General features: G+C 38.6%; 1 protein-coding gene across 2 annotated transcripts in view; it reads left to right on the forward strand.

Annotated features, from left to right (window-relative positions):
- Positions 1–17,013, forward strand: part of PHLDA1 (pleckstrin homology like domain family A member 1) — a 30,734-nt gene extending 13,721 nt beyond the window's left edge. For both annotated transcript variants that reach the window (XM_089674087.1, XM_089674086.1), the window contains one exon: positions 9,184–17,013. The gene's annotated coding sequence lies outside the window, so the exon portion shown is untranslated. The remainder of the gene's footprint in view (positions 1–9,183) is intronic.
- The last annotated feature ends 463 nt before the right edge of the window (positions 17,014–17,476 follow it).

Consider the following 17,476-nt stretch of genomic DNA (forward strand, 5'->3'; position numbering starts at 1 on the left):
GACTACAAGCTGACAGCCACCTGTAGTTTCTCATTCACAGAGGAGTTACGAAGTCGGGAGGGGGAAGAAGAACCCCCGCTAGCTGTCGAAGCGGGGGATTGGCAGGGAGCGGGGGCCGGTGCTTTCATAACATGTTATGAAAGGTGAACTTATCCTTTAATTCAACAGAGTATTTGGCCAAAGATACAAGAATATTTTCTGCAATGCTTTGAGGTTAGAGTTTTTCCTTCAGTTTTCTTTTTTCAGAACATGTACCTGTGGTGGAGATGACAACTGGCTGTGCCAACAAATATTGTTCTAGTGTGGTCCACTGTTGTCATTATCAGGAAGTATGTTCAATAATGTACAGCTGATGCTACAGCGGAGCAAGTGCATGCTGACATAGGGTGGCCTTAAAAAGACTGCAAAAAATCAGCCGTAATGAAATTTAAAAATTTATGAAAAAAAGGCAAAAAAAACAACTTCCAAAAATGCACCTTCTGTATAATAGAAAAAAAAAGGTAGAATTTCTTTTTACCACAAATTTTGCATTAAAGGCTCAATGATTCACAGATGGTGAAACTGGAATTTTGCAGTGAAATCAATTTTTCCAGAATCACACCTTTCTTCCCTAATTAGTAGGGATCGGAATTAGTAAGCACACAGTCTGGAAACACTGCACTAATGATACTCCTGTGCTTCAGGTCACAGTTCTCAGGGTTGTAATTAACTCCTCACATTTACCTCCCACCCTCCTTTCCATAGCTAACTCATGGGATTCTTCTTTAGCTATTGAATGGTACATCAACTATTTGACATACATGGACTGCACTAAGTTTGGGCTGTGCAGGGTTGGGGGGGGGGGGGGGGGTGTTCAGAGCAGGATTGATGAGATTTTAAAACCCAGCTCAGGTGTACAACTTTGTTTTTCCTGGCATGGGATGACATAAAAAAGCAGCTTCCATTGCAAAGCTTACCTTATTAGCAACACTATCTACCACAGACCCACTGCTCTGCCATCCACTTTATTAGGTACACCTGTTTAATTGCTTGGTAACACAAATTGCTAATCAGCCAATCACGTGACAGCTACTCAATACATTTAGGCATGTAGATGTGGTGAAGATGACTTGCTGAAGTTCAAACCCAGCATCAGAATGGGAAAGAAAGGGGATTTAAGTGACTTTGAATGTGGCATGGTTTTTGGTGCCAGACAGGCTGGTCTGAGTATTTAAAAAACTGCTGATCTACTGAGATTTTCACGCACAATCATCTCTAGAGTTTACAGAGAATGGTCCGAAAAAGAGAAAGTATCCAGTGAGCGGCAGTTGTGTGGATGAAAATGCCTTTTTGATGTCAGAGGGGAATGGGCAGCCTGCTTGTAATGACACTCACATGGTAGGGTCAGAATTTGGTATAAACAACATGAAAGCATGGATCCATCCTGCCTTGTATCAATGGTTCAGGCAGGTGGTGATGCTATTATGGTGTGGGGGATATTTTCTTGGCACTAGCAAGGTGTACCTAATAAAGTGGCCGGTGAGTGTATATGCTCTCATGTCCTACTACACATACTGAACATCATTATTAGATTTTCTGCTTAATGATTTCTAAAACCTGCTCACTAAAGTTGTACTCATTCTGTGAAAGTCAAAGCTAAAGATAAATGGCTCATCTGGTGTTTTCTTTATATATCTTCTTTGAAGATAGAGGAAGTTGTAAACAGATACTGGATAGCATGCTATATTTGTGTCGGTTATATGGTGTTTGTTTTGACATGTCTTCATTCTATACTATAAATGCTGCAGGGCAAACTACCAAGTAATGACATCACAGGCAGTTTTATCACAGATAAGAGTTCATATTCTATGGAGCAATAATTACATTTGTTGTGTGTGTGTGTGTGTGTATATGTGTGTGTATATATATATATATATATATATATATATATATATATATATGTGTGTGTGTGTGTGTGTGTATATATATATATATATATATATACACACACACTGTATCTTTATATACGTACTGTATACAGGCAGTCCCCGAGTTACAGATAACCAATTTACATACGACTCAGTGTGATGTCACGCTTGTCCTGGAAACCAGTATCTTGCTGCTGTCGCATGCTGCCACCTACTGTCTGGCTGACCTGTCAGCAATTGCACATCACTGCATAGCCAAATAATCCTACCCTATACTATCCAAAACGTAACTTTTTGGCTGAAGTTACACTTAAACAATGTACTTGTTCCAATGTACATACAAATTCAACTTAAGAACAAACCTACAGAGCCTATTGTATATATTGTGTATATACTATATATGGTATGAATCTATATACTGTGCACATTTCTATTTGATACGCATATACTCATTCAAAATAAAATGAAAATTGTTTCCCCTCCCAGCACAAATCCCCTACCAAATCCCCCTTTTTCTAGCATAACCCCCTTTCCCCCCAGCCCTCCCCCCCTTCAGACACTTTCCCCTTCCAAACTGCCCCCCTGCATATCCTATATCTCCTCCCCACAAAATATTTACTGCTCCTAGTGTAATACCACCAGTTTTCTTTCCAGTGTAATATTCCCACGGTGATACCCCCAGTTTACTCCCTCCAGGGCAATCCCTCAGTGTAATCACCCCAATGTAGTCCCCTCAGTGTACTCTCCCCAGTGTAAAAACATTATACAAATTTCTTGTATGGTTTTTCTTTAGATTTACCAAAAGCTATATAATATGAGGTCAAACCTAAACAACACTTTCAATGTGTATTCACTCAGGTAGGCCTTTGCACTACATAGTTGAAGTTGAATCAAAAGGCAATTGTATAATAAAGATGTATAATGTATGGCCAGCCTAATCCCTCCACTATACTCCCCCAAGTGTAATCCCACTAGAGTAATCCCCACATCTCCATTACAGACCTCAGATCAGCACAGCTGTATCCAAAGCAATGTCGCTCTTCCTAGGCTCCTCCTCCTCCTGTTGTGGATGAAAATGTCAGAGCGAAGGAAGAGCCTGAAAAAGAGTATAGAGAAAGCTTTGCTCAGCTGTATTATTGTGACAGGCAGCCGGCATCTCTCCTTGCTGGCTGCCTTTCACAGTCATAGAGAAGGGTGTGGAAATCTAAAAAAAAAAAACCTACTTGTCCAGAGGACCAAATCGGGGTCCCAATCTACTTGTCCCTCATGACAATCTACTTGTCCTGAAATAAAAAAAAAAAGTAGCCAAAACCGTATTTAAATCAGGTATTTATTGATGGCAAGAAAGGTTGATGTTTTCTGTGAGGTTCTTTTAGGAATGTCTGGGGCTTTTTAAAATGAAAGGGACTTTTTGGCGACTTAAACTTTTCATGTTTTAAAAATTGCGCTGTTTACCTCCTCCTCACTAGCGGGAAGGAGAGAGACCTTTCAGTGTGATGAGCACCGATTGATTGCTCTTCAGGAACTGGGAGTGTCAGGTTCTCTTTATGATTAGTAGAAGTGCATCTGCTGAGCAGGTAAATGAGGTGCCAGCCCCAATGAGAAATTAAAAAAAAAACTGCACACGGAAGTACTTGGGTGCTCAGTACAAGCGAATGCTGAGCAGCCAAATCAAGCTCCAGTGTCCGCGCCATTACTACCATATTTGTTATGTCTCACGGTATTTGTACAGTGCTTTTTTAAACACAGTTTTTTTGGACTTTAATTAATTTTATTGCATACATACACAATATACTAACCATTTTTTTAATGTAAAAGATGATGTTACGCCAAGTAAATAGATGATTATTATTATTGTACAGGATTTATATAGCGCCAACAGTTTGCTCACCATTTTACAATATAAAGGGAGACAATACAGCAGCAATACAGTTCAATACAAGAGGATTAGGAGGTTTATAATCTAAAGAGGGAGGGGCTGGTACCTAACATGTCACGCACGCCCCTGGAATGGCACCAAACTAAGGTACCTAAAATTCTCAGTAGGTGACGCTTTAAACTCCTTTTTACAGGTTACCAGTTTAGGGTTACACAGGAGGTCTTGCACTAGAATTATTGTTTTTTTTTCTCTTGACTTTCATGACAATACCTTACTAGTGTGGTGTAATCACTGTTTACATTTGCATCTGACATCCTGCGACTTGCATATGCGTTCGCATTTCTGCATAAGGGAATGGGGGCGCTTTAACTTTTTTTAAAATTTATTTTATCTAATACTTTTTTTTTTTCAACACGGTCTCTTTAATTTCTTTTGTTATGTATTAAGCTGTCACAAGGGATGAGCAGCATCCGTTGTGATACAATGGGCCATGACAGGTCCTCTTATGGAGAGATGAGGGATCTATTAGACCCCAGATCTCTCCTCTGGGCTTCAATACAGCCAATCAGACACAGATTTGATCTGATTGGCTGCTTTCCTGGCTTCTAACAGCCATGTAAACAAAGAACCTTCCGTTTTCCAGGGTAACAGAGAGGGAGGAACAGTGTTGGTTCATCTGTCTCTGTGTTGTGCCGCTGTCGCCACAAGTCGCAGCGCTTACCAGCTCCGTGATTGGACGGTAGAGCCTGGGAAAGGTGGGAGGTGGTGGGCTCCTTCTGCCACCCGCAGAAGTGATCGAGCGGCTGTTCAGCCACCTGAATCACTTCTGCTTAGAAGGAAATACCTGTTGCAAAAAAAAAGTAAAGGCTAAATGTTAAAAAAAAAACATTTTGAAGGTTATATAAGGGTTATCAGGCAGGTAGGTGTCATTGTCTTCTGCAGCATAAGTGATATATTGGGTCAGAGTCCCCCCATATAGGTTTGGAGGGTCAATTATCAGTGTGCCCAGTAGAAATTATATTAGGGGTCATTAGAGGTGAGGGGGGTGTCTCAGGCCCCAGGTAGGGGTCACTAACTGCTGGTGGACGTGAGGGCGTTGGTCCCGCAGGTGGAGGTGAGGCCATGTGGAGGTGTGTCTGGCAGGTGGAGCTGCCTCTCCCCTCCTCCTCCCAGTTCTCTTCCTCTGTCTCTAGTTCAGTAGGCAGACATGGCCCCAAAGCCAGCCTCCCGCGGCCCTGATCTCCTCCGTCCAGCCCACACTATGGAACTCTCACTGGGCCTGCGCAGCGCGGACATCATACAAGGACCCATAGCAGGACTCCTGGGGGAGGGGCCTTTCGCCGCCTCCAGAAATGACTCAATCACTTCTGCTTAGAATGGGAATCGCCTGGGCAAAAAAAAAAAAGTAAACCCTGCTGCTTTCCCGTAGCAGGGCTAACAGTAAAAGAAAACCACCTGCCCGGAACTACATGTCAGGCGATCGAATTTGTGCATCCCTGCACAGTCACAGTAATATTACACAAATTCAGTGGCTACAGAATGCATTATATGGAGAATTAAACATAGCCAAGTGGCATGGCTCATTGGCATTTAAAGAAGGTCTTCAAGCCCAGTTCTAAAACCTAGTAGTCTGTTTTACATGCAATTGCTGTTTGACCAGTATAGCTCTCGTCCATGTACAGGTGAAACTCAAAAAATTGGAATATCGTGCAAAAGTTCATTTATTTCAGTAATGCAACTTAAAAGGTGAAACTAATATATGAGACTCCTTACATGCAAAGCAAGATAGTTCAAGCCGTGATTTGTCATAATTGTGATGATTATGGCTTACAGCTCATGAAAACCCCAAATCCACACTCTCAGAAAATGAGAATATTGTGAAAAGGTGCAATATTCTAGGCTCAAAGTGTCCCACTCTAATCAGCTAATTAAGCCATAACACCTGCAAAGGGTTCCTGAGCCTTTAAATGGTCTCTCAGTCTGGTTCAGTAGGAATCACAATCATGGGAAAGACTGCTGATCTGACAGTTGTGCAGAAAACCATCATTGACTCCCTCCATAAGGAGGGAAAGCCTCAAAAGGTAATTGCAAAAGAAGTTGGATGTTCCCAAAGTGCTGTATCAAAGCACATTAATAGAAAGTTATGTGGAAGGGAAAAGTGTGGAAGAAAAAGGTGCACAAGGGGCCCAAACCAAGTACTGAGTACATATGCATGCTTATACTTTTCAGAGGTCCAATATTGTTCTACAATCCTTGTTTTATTGATTGCGTGTCATATTCTAATTTTCTGAGATTGTGGATTTGGGGTTTTCATGAGCTGTAAGCCATAATCATCACAATTATGACAAATCAGGGCTTGAACTATCTTGCTTTGCATGTAATGAGTCTATCTCATATATTAGTTTCACCTTTTAAGTTGCATTACTGAAATAAATGAACTTTTGCACGATATTCTAATTTTTCAAGTTTCACCTGTATACCAGAGCAATTTTTACATTTCCACCCTGGGCTTGTTTTTTTGTGGATAACTTTGATTTTCTAACTAGGGATGATTAGGGATTAGGGTGATTAGGGTTTACTAAAGGTTAGTAAGAGGTTAAATAGAAATTTTATTTAAAAAAAAAAACTTGTAGATTTTCTTTAACCTCCCTGGAGGTATTCCTGAGTGTAGCTCGGGGTAAAGTTTCAGCACCACAAGCGGTAACCCCGAGCTACACTCGGGAATACCTTGCAGCGCTGCTCCGGGATCTCTTATTCACTTACCTTGTCCTGCGCTTCCGCGATGTCCCTCCTGCAGTGTCCCCTGCAATGTCCTCCGGCAGATGCCGGCATCTGTCATCTGGGTTCCGTTCCCTGCGACGTCAGGACGTACGGGGATGGAACTGGCAGGAAATTTAAAAATGTGAAAAAGTGACATTCACTAAATACACTAAAATCACATAGTAAAACATTACTGTATCAAACCATTTCACATACATTTTGTCCCGAGTGCTTTGTCCTGTGCCCTGCCTACATTTTTACTGTTCTTTCTGCCTGGAAACTGAGAAATGTCCATGGCGTCCAAAAAGCATCCCTTTAGGTCAAAAGCGGTTTTAGACCAGCTAGAGAACAGCGATTAGTAAATTAGAACCACTTGCAAAATTGAGTGATAATGATTCGTGGGAAAATTCGTCATCAGACACTGAAAACGATTTTGCGACTTTGCTCAGTGATGTGCGAACTTGGCGTTATATTTCAAATTTCAATGTTTTTGGTTTGATTATATTATTGAATTAAATTTATTATTATTATATTATTTTTTATGATTATTTATTAAATTATAATTTATGATTTCGTGTTTCAAATTGTATCATATCCGGAATGTTTACTAGACTCTTGTTCAGACAGATTTCAGTGAGTTATTCCTAAAAATTACAGGCCTACAATAAAAAAACTACATATTTCCATGCAAAAAAAATGTACCGCTTTGAGCACAGAAATACTGACATAATCAGACCGCTAGGGAGGTTACATTATGTTTTTTGGAGTCCAAAGGCCACACATTTAATCTGTATACAAAAGTAATAGTAAATGCAATGAAACGATATATTGATTCATTGCATTTACTCACTGACACTTGCAGACTTTCTGCAAGTGTCATTTTACACAGGAGCGACTGCATTTTAATAGCTGTTCTTGCTTGGTAATACAAAGCAATTACTATAATACCATGTGAAATACAAGCGATTGTCATTTTGACTGCCATTAATTGCTAGCATTATTGGTGGGGTGAGAGGAGCTGGACATATGTAATGCATCCTGAAATCTTTATTGAATTTTTTTGTAGGTCATATTTTATTTGTTCAAAATGCTCAAGTGGTTAAATCTTTGCTTAGCAACTGGCTTATTTTCATGGAGAATGCAATTCTTTAGCAGGTGAAGCTTGATGAATTATCTATAATAATCCTCCATATTGTAAGCATATGCTGTGACATCTCAGTATAAATACTCACTTTATCAGCTTTTCTGTTTAATGGCCTCTCAAATATGCTCAGAACGATTGTACTCATCCTTTTGGAATTTACAGTTGAGGCTGAATAGCTCATTTGCTATTTTCTTTATATGTGTTTTTAACGACAGAAGAAGTTGTGAACTGATACATGCCATTTTTTTTAGCTCTGATCCATGGTGGTTGTTAAAGGAAATTAACAGTATTTTGTCATATATTTTCTTCACTAACTGTTGCACATTTTGAAAGCATTTATTATTCCAGTTAAGTGCAAAATGTATCTTTTCCCAATAAAACATACAAAAGTAAAAAGCCCATGTGCTAGAACTTCAGCCAAACCTTTCTTAGCTTTGGTCAGAGTGGTGAAGGGGTTTCTAGTTCTGCCCCCTCCCACTTCCTGAAAAAACTCCCTACTGGAGAGGTATCCTATTGGCACAAAAGGGGTGCTGAGAGATGGGAAGAAATGGGTCCAAGCTAGACTTTTTTGGGAAAAGTCAAGATTTTTCATAAAAGTTTAGCTGCCTGTAGTTCTTATTCCAATGATAATTTTTATCTGCAGATTTATTTCATGATATTTCCCTATACTTAGTTTAATAGCTCAGATTGTTCCATGCTTCTTTTAAGGAATTATAACACCGTTTATGTTTAAAGCAATATTAAACCCAAAAACAAAAATAGAATGTATTGCAGCTTACCAATCATTAAATCTGGTGGCTGCATTAGTTTCCTTTTGTCATTTTTCTGTTATTTTCACCCAGTGTCAAATCACTTGCCAAATAATTAAAATTGCATTTGAAATTACAAGTGTGAGATATACTAAATATGTTTTTAACCTAGACATACACTTTAATTTGTTAAAGCTTACATGGGATTTTATTTGCGGGATGCTTGGCAGGCATCAGAACTGTCTGCCAAGCTCCCTCTTCCAGGTAAAGTGTGAATGAACTGAAGCGATAGCACTACAACCAATTTGTTCTCCAGTTTTGAATAGATTGGGGAAGGGAGAGAACCCCTTTCTAATTTGTAATGTTGCCTGTGTCCCTATTGCGGGGATTTCCATTCTTCTTGGTGGTCATCACAATAATGAGAGGAAATCTCTCTAAATGGGACTCAGATATCCAGAAGTTATGTAAAAATTTCCACAACCTCTGTGTGGATAGTTCTTTGCGTATCACCTGTTATTGGTCTGCTTATCAAGATCACATCTCCTTTTTGTACTCTTAAAAATTTTAAATAAAGAAAAACACAAACAAGCCCCAAGACATCAACAAAAACCTGACAAAAGTTTCAACCCACCTTTGCTCTGTTGAAAAGTAAAAAATTATTCCTCTGGAGTTCCAGAATTTTATCTTGAAATGTTTGTGTGCTTTTAAAATACTCACTAACCAGCTACATATGCTCTGTTTCAGGTTGAATAAAGATGCACTTTACTTGGTACAAGAAGTCTTTTTTTGTTGAATTCATCACATACATTCAGAAAGTTGGGAATGGCGATACTGGACTGTGGACATCTCCTGCAGCTTGAAGGTCTGCAGTTATTCATGGACCATAGGATGTAATAGAAAAAAAATTGCCAGGACATAATGTACTATCATTTATGCAATGTATTTATTTCTTCCTTTTTAACTACCAAACATGACTGCCTAAGAGGAAATCAGTCCAAAATAACGCTGCCTACATTGTCTATATCTTGCCTGTTTTTTTTGTGCTGAAAGTGTTAATGTTTTATAACACTGAAGGAGGCACAGGAAAGGCTGCAATTCCTTTGCCTTTTGTACCATGGAGGATGCCAACATTTTCTGCTGAGCTCCACACATAAAGTTAAACCATATGAAAAATGTATCCTTTACCGTTGAGCAAACTCGCAAGACAGAATATCAAGCATGATACAAATCAAGCAGAGGATGAAAATCAAACAAAGGGATCTGATGGTTCTGTTTGGTCAGGCTGATAATCCCCATTTGATGCTTTCTGTCTCTATGTTGTCAGGAAGATTTGCAAAGTTAGCCCTTGACTTTGCAACCAGCTTGTAGCATCTATTACTGCCAAAGAGGCTGAGGGACCTTCACGCAAAAGTACTCTTGATTCATTGGCAAATATCTATTTTTCCTCAGTCTCTGTAAATGTCAGATTTAAAATCAAGATGCCTTTCCTTTCAAGCAACAGGGAAAATGAAATGTAGATCTGAACACGTAATTGCTAGCAGGATGACTAATACTACACTTGTTCCAAACATACAATGTATGGCCATTTTGAATCAAAGCGGCCTGCTTCATTTTAAGGAGTACATTGCTGTTTGTATATAAATGCTGTATAAAATGCTGTTACCGTTTGTCTATAAGATTTGTTCATATAAAGAGTGGTAAAGCTTGTTAAATAAAGTGCATTATGTAACTGACTCTCACTAGATAAAGGTGATGGTAAGGGGGTATAGGGTGAGATGAGAGGTTGTAATTGTGTTCATTTGTTTATGGAATGAAATTGGACTTATCAAGTGTGGTTGACTGACACCTGAACCCTTTGTGTCAATAATAACTATAACAAGCAATATAATGCCTTAAGCTGGCCCTACATGGTTAGATTTTTGTTTGAACATTTTAGAAAAATCTCTTGTCTTGCGCATTCTTTCTTTCCATCATCCAATCAGCTAATTTCATCCGAAAGCCCTTACAGTTTCATCCAGACCTGCTATTTCAGTTGAATCCCAGACATAAAGTTTCATTGCAATATGTAGCATTTTTGCTAAATCAAAACAATGATTGCAGTTAGAAAATAATTTGTTAGAGAAAAAAAATGTCATCCTTCAATTTTCTCTTCACTACGTTCTAAAACAGGGCTCTCCAAACTTTCTAAACAAAGGGCCAGTTTACTGTCCTTCAGTCTTTAGAGGGGCCCGTCTGTGGCCAGGGGGAGTTAACGATGCCCAATATTTAGTATTAGGAGGAGGAATAGTTCCCCATCATTGGTATCAGTGGGTGGAATAGTGCCCCGGCATTGGTATCAGTGGAAGGAATAGTGCCCCATCATTGGTGTGAGTGGGAGGAATAGTGCCCCATCATTGGTATCAATGGGAGGAATAGTGCCCCGGAATTGGTATCAGTAGAAGGAATAGTGCCCCATCAGTGGTATCACTGGGAGGAATAGTGCCCCGGCATTGGTATCAGTGGAAGCAATAGTGCCCCATCATTGGTATCAATGGGAGGAATAGTGCCCACTCATTGGTGTCAGTGGGAGGGATAGTGCCTCAATCATTGGTGCCAGTGGGAGGGGTAGTGCCTCAATCATTGGTGTCAGTGAGAGGGATCTTGCCCCAATCAGTGGTGTCTCTGGGAGGAATTGTGCCCCAAGGGCCAAGTAAAAGCAAGTATAGGGCTGCATCTGGGCTGCAGTTTGGAGACAACTGGTCTAAAACAAATGTCAATTTGACCCCACTAATCCTCAAAAAACCAAGCAAACATTCTTAAAATGGAATTTTTATACAAAATGTTACTGATTCGTTCAGGAAAAAGTAATTCTGCCATTTTTAGGGCCAAACAAACATTTCCGCAGACTAATATCGGAGCTATTTATTTGTCTAAATATAATACTTATTAACTAATTGACTTCAGATTCAGATCATTTTAATGCTTTGGATTGAAAATTGGCTGATTTCCTGACTGCAACACCTAGAAAAATGTGTTGTCCTAAGTCTGATCTTCTTTAACATCAATGAAAATAAATGGATGCAAGTTCAATTCTGACCATTCCCAATAATGTAACTTGACTGATCTCTGAAGCATGGACAGACTCTGAGTGGTTCATTGGATCCCAGCTTTTTTTTGTCTTATTTTAGACCGTCCTAGCTGTGACATGCCGAGGACTGGCCACATACATGCCCTGTTTTCCTAATTTGTAATGTTTGACCCATGGGGAACACATACATTCTTTTAAAAACAATAGTATTATATAATTTTAAGACTTTTTCCCATTTGATTTCCTAGGCTCTTTTTATGATGCCTCAAAACTCCTATGTAGTGACAAAATGTTGCTGTTGCATTTAGGTTTTAATGCATTACAATACAAAATTTTAATCAAACCTGTTTCTGTCCGTTTTGGGGAAATAAGTGGTGCAGCACAGTGTACCTATGGTTTTCATGTGGGTTAGCTGTGCTTTGCCATAGACTTCTATCAGACAGCACACCAAAACTGCGGGGCATAATAGAAGTCTATGGCAAATTGCAGCTAACCTGCTGCTGGAGAATTGCACCAGATCAGTGTGAATGGGGCCTACAGGATTTATTGGTAAGGCAGTCTGTTGGTCTTTTGTCGCACAGGCACAGTAGCCCCCAGGAACCAATACAGGACCCATCTTTACCAGAAGTAAGCTGTTTTAGAACTGACCTGCCTGTAAATGTGCAGTATATCTAGGAGATATCAATGGAAAAATCTAGCTGTGTGATGAAGGTACCTGCAGGAGTCATATTACTGATTCTGTATGCTACATATATGCAAAGGATGAATCCAAACCTGAGTCAACCTTGGCCACACACAGACCAAATAAAAAAAGGAAGAAATTGTTTTTATGTTACATAGTTAACAGGTCACTAATCAATATTTAACAGTATTGAATATGTGGAAAAGGAGAGTTTTCTTTTCTTCTGTGGTATCTTTTTAATTACGTCGATAACTGTGTCTCATTTAATGAGACTTTACATAGCTATTATAAAACAGACATCATCTATAAATACCATCTTTGATTCAGTTCATTAGTCATAGCAACATGTTTCCCAAATCCTCCTACAACTGCTTCAACCATAAAAGCATTTTAATAAGTACAGTCTGGACAACTTGGCTTCAAATTAATTAGAAAAGCAATACCTCCTGTATGCCACACTGATAGATAATAGGGCAAGTCTCTGTCCAAATTCACACTGTAAAATGTGTTAATGGTTCCTTAATAGTATAATTGGAATTTCCACAATTGTAAAGATATCAATTTATTGATGAAATTGAAGAAGTCATTAAATATGAGTGATATTTTTCTGTATGACTCATTTCGTGGGTTTTGTAGTATTGTTCTTTAGGTTGCTCACACATAAGTATTTTTTTTATCGTTCAACCAACAGGTTGAAGGAAAGAAAATTACTTGACTCCCCATCCACGCATTCTGGATCCGGGAATCCTTCCTGCTGAGCTATTGTATTCTGACAGCAAGGAGACATCCCTACCCTTAGAATACACTTATCAGCACAGCCAGCAGTGCTGATTGAGAGAACATTTTCTCTAGTTGTACACATGTCGATCATATCATCTTGTGTACAACCAGTCTGCATGGATTGAAATTTGGATGGTCCCTGCTGAAACAGTCGAATTTAATTCCATGTATGGTTGACTTTAGACCTGCCAGATCTATGCAGAAATTTACTCAGCAAAGCAAATTAATATAACTTGCAGCAGACCTGTACTCAAATGTTCAATGAAAGGACAACTCTGCATTTATTATAAAGGTTAATATAATATAAATCATTGCTACACAATCCATTTTGTAATTTATTGTAATGTTATTTTTTTTTTCAATCTGCTGCCTCTGTAATTTTATAAAACTGTCAAATTCAAATGTTGCTTCCTTGTAATGATACAAACTTACTGTGTTTTGTACACCTCTGTGTACAGCTCATCCCTCACTAATCTAATTTCTTGCTTGTGTGAAAGCTCAATGATTTTTTCTGATGTCTACACTTAAATTTTATGCATCCCCTGCAATAAAAGTTGCATTTTTGGTATATTTTTTGTAAGTCCTCTGCAGACACTACAGCTATCATTTGAGAACACTAAGATTTGTTCCAGTGATTATATTGAAAGCTGACGCTCCAATTCATGAATCTATATAGAGAGGACTTAGAGGAAAAAAAGATATTTCTACAAAACAAAGAAAGTTAAACATCTGCATCAAAGTTAGCTAAAATCATTGAAATATAAATTGATTACTTAGATGGAGTTATTTTTTTCTTAATAAAGCTGGAGGTACACTTTAAAGAAAATCTGTGCTGAGAAAACCATGCTGGCTGCCATTGCTAATTTCTGATGCTGAAAGTAATGTTGATTCTCTGGTCAAGTGAGGTCAGGACTCTTGATCTGCATGCTTGCTCCAGATCAGTGACTCTAAGAACTGGCATTAGATGTTTGTTATCAGCAAAGACATTAGATCAACATGACAGCATGCAAGTAGAATTTTGAGAAAGAAGTATGTAATTGCATACTTCAGGCTTCACTCAGCTCAAGTTTTCTTTAAAGGAGATATAGGAGGTGCTGCCATTAGTGGCTTGATTTTGAAGGTACAGACCCCAGAGTTGTTATCTGTTTCCTTGCTTTATTAAATTTAATCTGTGACCCAGAATATTTGTGAATGCTAGGTTTACCAGTGTCTTACATACACGTGCTTGTTCCTTTTCAGTGATTTACTAAGTATTGTTACAAGTTAAAGGAAAAGTATAACCAAAGCTCTTTTGGCTATACTTCTCATGTGGGTCACAGGAGTGCACGTAGTTCTACACTCCTGTGACTTATATTCAGACAATAGGGGGCTAAAGTCCACTGTCAGCTGATGTCACAGAGCCAGTCCGGGCTCTGTAGGGATCCCAACAGTAATGCAGGGATCCATCCAAATGCCTGACTAGCATCTGACACTGAGAGCCTGAGCCAACTGCTCCCATCCCCTCCACAGTCCGATGCTCCAGTGAGCATTGGAGGAGCATAGCATAGAGCCAGTGACTAACAGTCACTGCTCTGTGCTCAGAGCAGAACTGAGTGTTCAGCAGTCTTTCATCTCTTGGATCGATGCTGCAGCCACCTAGGTGAGTATATATGTTTATTTTTTTGGAGCCTGAACTTCTTTTGCAGTATACTTAAAATCAAGCAAGTCACCATTGGCAGCTCCTATATTTCTAACCTGACAAGTTCTTTATAAACCGTTGTGAACAGATCTGCTGCAATAAATAAAAAGTAGTAATGAAAGGACTGAAATGCAGGAGAGAATGCTACTCAAGATGTGACCAAACTCTAAGCACCTGGCCATGCAATCTTTGTTGAGAGGAAGAAAAGATCATAGTGCAGATTCTTCCCTTTGCAGAGAATACACAAAAAATCCTAGGTGTTTGATTATGTGAAAAGCACTGGAGAAGCCTGGAGCAGCATTTTCTCCAGGAAAGCCATTTCAAATCTTCTATTAATTGTTTATCAATCCCATAGCCTCAAAGTAGAACAGAAGGCGTAAGCGAGGGTTATAACCCCTTTGATTTTTTTTGTATCATTATCCAAATAAGGAGATTTCTCTTTGCTTCCTATTTGATAACCAAAACAGGAAGCAATAGAAAATCCCTCCAAAAAGAAGGAAGCCAGATTTGCTGGATCAGGTCTCAAAGGTCTGTTTTTGGCACAAATGAATGACAGCACACAAACCGTAATGGGGGTTATGTCACAATATTTTGCAGCTTGTGAAAAAGTGTGAACAAATAATCATAGTGTGAAAGGCGATACTCCATAGCCCCAGTTCCAAATTATTCTTAACAGATCTCTACAGCAAATTGCCTTTTGACAGGTTGTTATGGACAATTGCATTTTACATTGCATGTTTGCTGTTTGCATTGCTTTGGTTAATAACCATGGAAGTGGTGCGTTAATTGGTTAATTACCACTGCAAATACTACAGCACTTATGATCAGCACTAAAGCTTGCATTATAAATTGCCTCTTTTAAAATGATTATTAGAAATAATTGTCATTAAGCTGCTTTGTGCAAAGATCTTGAATAAGAACTATCAATCAGGTCTCAAGCTTTATAATGCATACTAGTGATAGACACGTGTCTAAATTGTCAGTTAGTTATTCTTTTTAGTTGACATCTAGCTCTACCAGAGACAAGATGAAGGAACCAATAAGGCTATATGGAAATATGTAAAGTTTTCTCTTGTTAGTGAAAAAAAGCTAATTATCTCTTTTTGCTTTTTTACATTTTGAATTCATTTTATATATTGTCAATATTTTTTGTACATAAGATTTTGGAGAATGGAGTGCAATGATTTGTTTTTGCTTTGTTTGTGATTGTGATTTTTTTTTTTTACTTTGCGTTTGCAAAATTCCTTTGCTTATTGATTTTCTTTACACATTGGCATTGGATAGCGCTATAAAAAAAATGGATGAATGTCTTGTGTTAATAGTGAGTTATTCACGACAGAAAATATATGTATGTTTAACTATAGCTATTACTGAGGAATGTTCAGAAAATGTTTATAGATTTTTTTTGTCCATCTTCTTGACATTTGTGGAGCTACAAGTCCCAACCACTCTGAAAGCAGTACATACTTGAGTAGCTATTCAGTGGCAGAGTCTCAGCTATAATACAGGCTTGGTGTATTCTCATGATATAGCAGAAGTCTCTGAACCATCAAAATATACAGAACAGAGAACAGTGAGCCATTGAGATCGTGTGAATAAAGAAAGGACAGAATATCTGGGTAACACATATTTTCCAGTGACGTGCTGGGGACTGGCTTGTCGTAGTGTTATGAAGAATGTGCTCATGCATCCATCAGTGCTGATGTCATCTACAATGGAAGCAAGTTTCAATGCTGGCTTTCATTTCTTACTTCTACTTGAATTCTGTCTACAGTGTGTATCTTCAATATAATAATCCATTTATAGAAGTAATGATTTTAGTGGCAAGCCAGACAACTATTCCAACGAATGCTAAAATAACAGCCAAGACACCAATCCTCCCATGTACAATCTGTCAGGGAACATATTATTCCGTGCTCTTACTCTGATGAGTACTTGATATTTATGGCTGGGGGTTTCCATCCCATTTAAGGAACAGAATCATCAAAAACAAATTGTTATAAAATGTATTCTATAGTGGGTGGTGCACAATCACGAATTCTGGAAGCAGCTGAAAGAGTCATATTTTATAATGTGATTTATCCTTTTATGTCTGTACAATCAGATGTTATGGCTGCGTGGTAAGCCCCATTCTGTTCTGTTATTTCTTTAAATTCACAATATGTACATTTGGATGACATGAAAGTAAGGCAAGCAAATGTTACGTGGGGTTGCAATCATTCACCAAAAATTTAATGTCACGTACTCTTAGAAGGGGACAGTCATATTTCCACTTTCGCTGTGTAAATAGTTTTCATGATATCAAAGAGAATTGATTTATTTTTTAAAGTGCATTCCATTTCAAATAAAGTATCAATGGAAAATGTTTATCTTTTGTGTTAATTATTTTAGAGGAACATTTTAAACAAGTATGCTGACCATTCTTTTTTCTTTTAAGATGCTTGACGGAGATCTTGATTTAAATGGAATTCCAGAATTAACTTGTTTAGTTTTGAACATAGTAGGGAATGGATAGAACCTCTAACAGGATTATATTGCTGTCCGTGTCCCATTGTTGAGATTTTCTTTTACTGCCTATCCCATTGAGTGCGGATTCACACATCTGTGGTGTAAATTGAAGCTCTTTCACAGCTAATTGACATAGTAGTTGTTCAGTGGTTCAGGTCAGGTTTACATCACGATCAGGTTAGGTTTACATCAGGATCAGGAGAGAAAAAACTCATGACGTGAGGTTCAGAAGCGGTTCCCATAGAAGTCAATGAGCCTGTAAACTTCACCTGAACCAGACTGCACTGCTCAGAAATTGCAGAAAACTCTTTTTCAATCCACA

This window comes from Staurois parvus, unplaced genomic scaffold (assembly GCF_062004578.1).
Source record: "Staurois parvus isolate SC_StPar_1 unplaced genomic scaffold, SC_StPar_1.0 ptg000147l, whole genome shotgun sequence".
Taxonomy (NCBI): Eukaryota; Metazoa; Chordata; class Amphibia; order Anura; family Ranidae; genus Staurois; species Staurois parvus.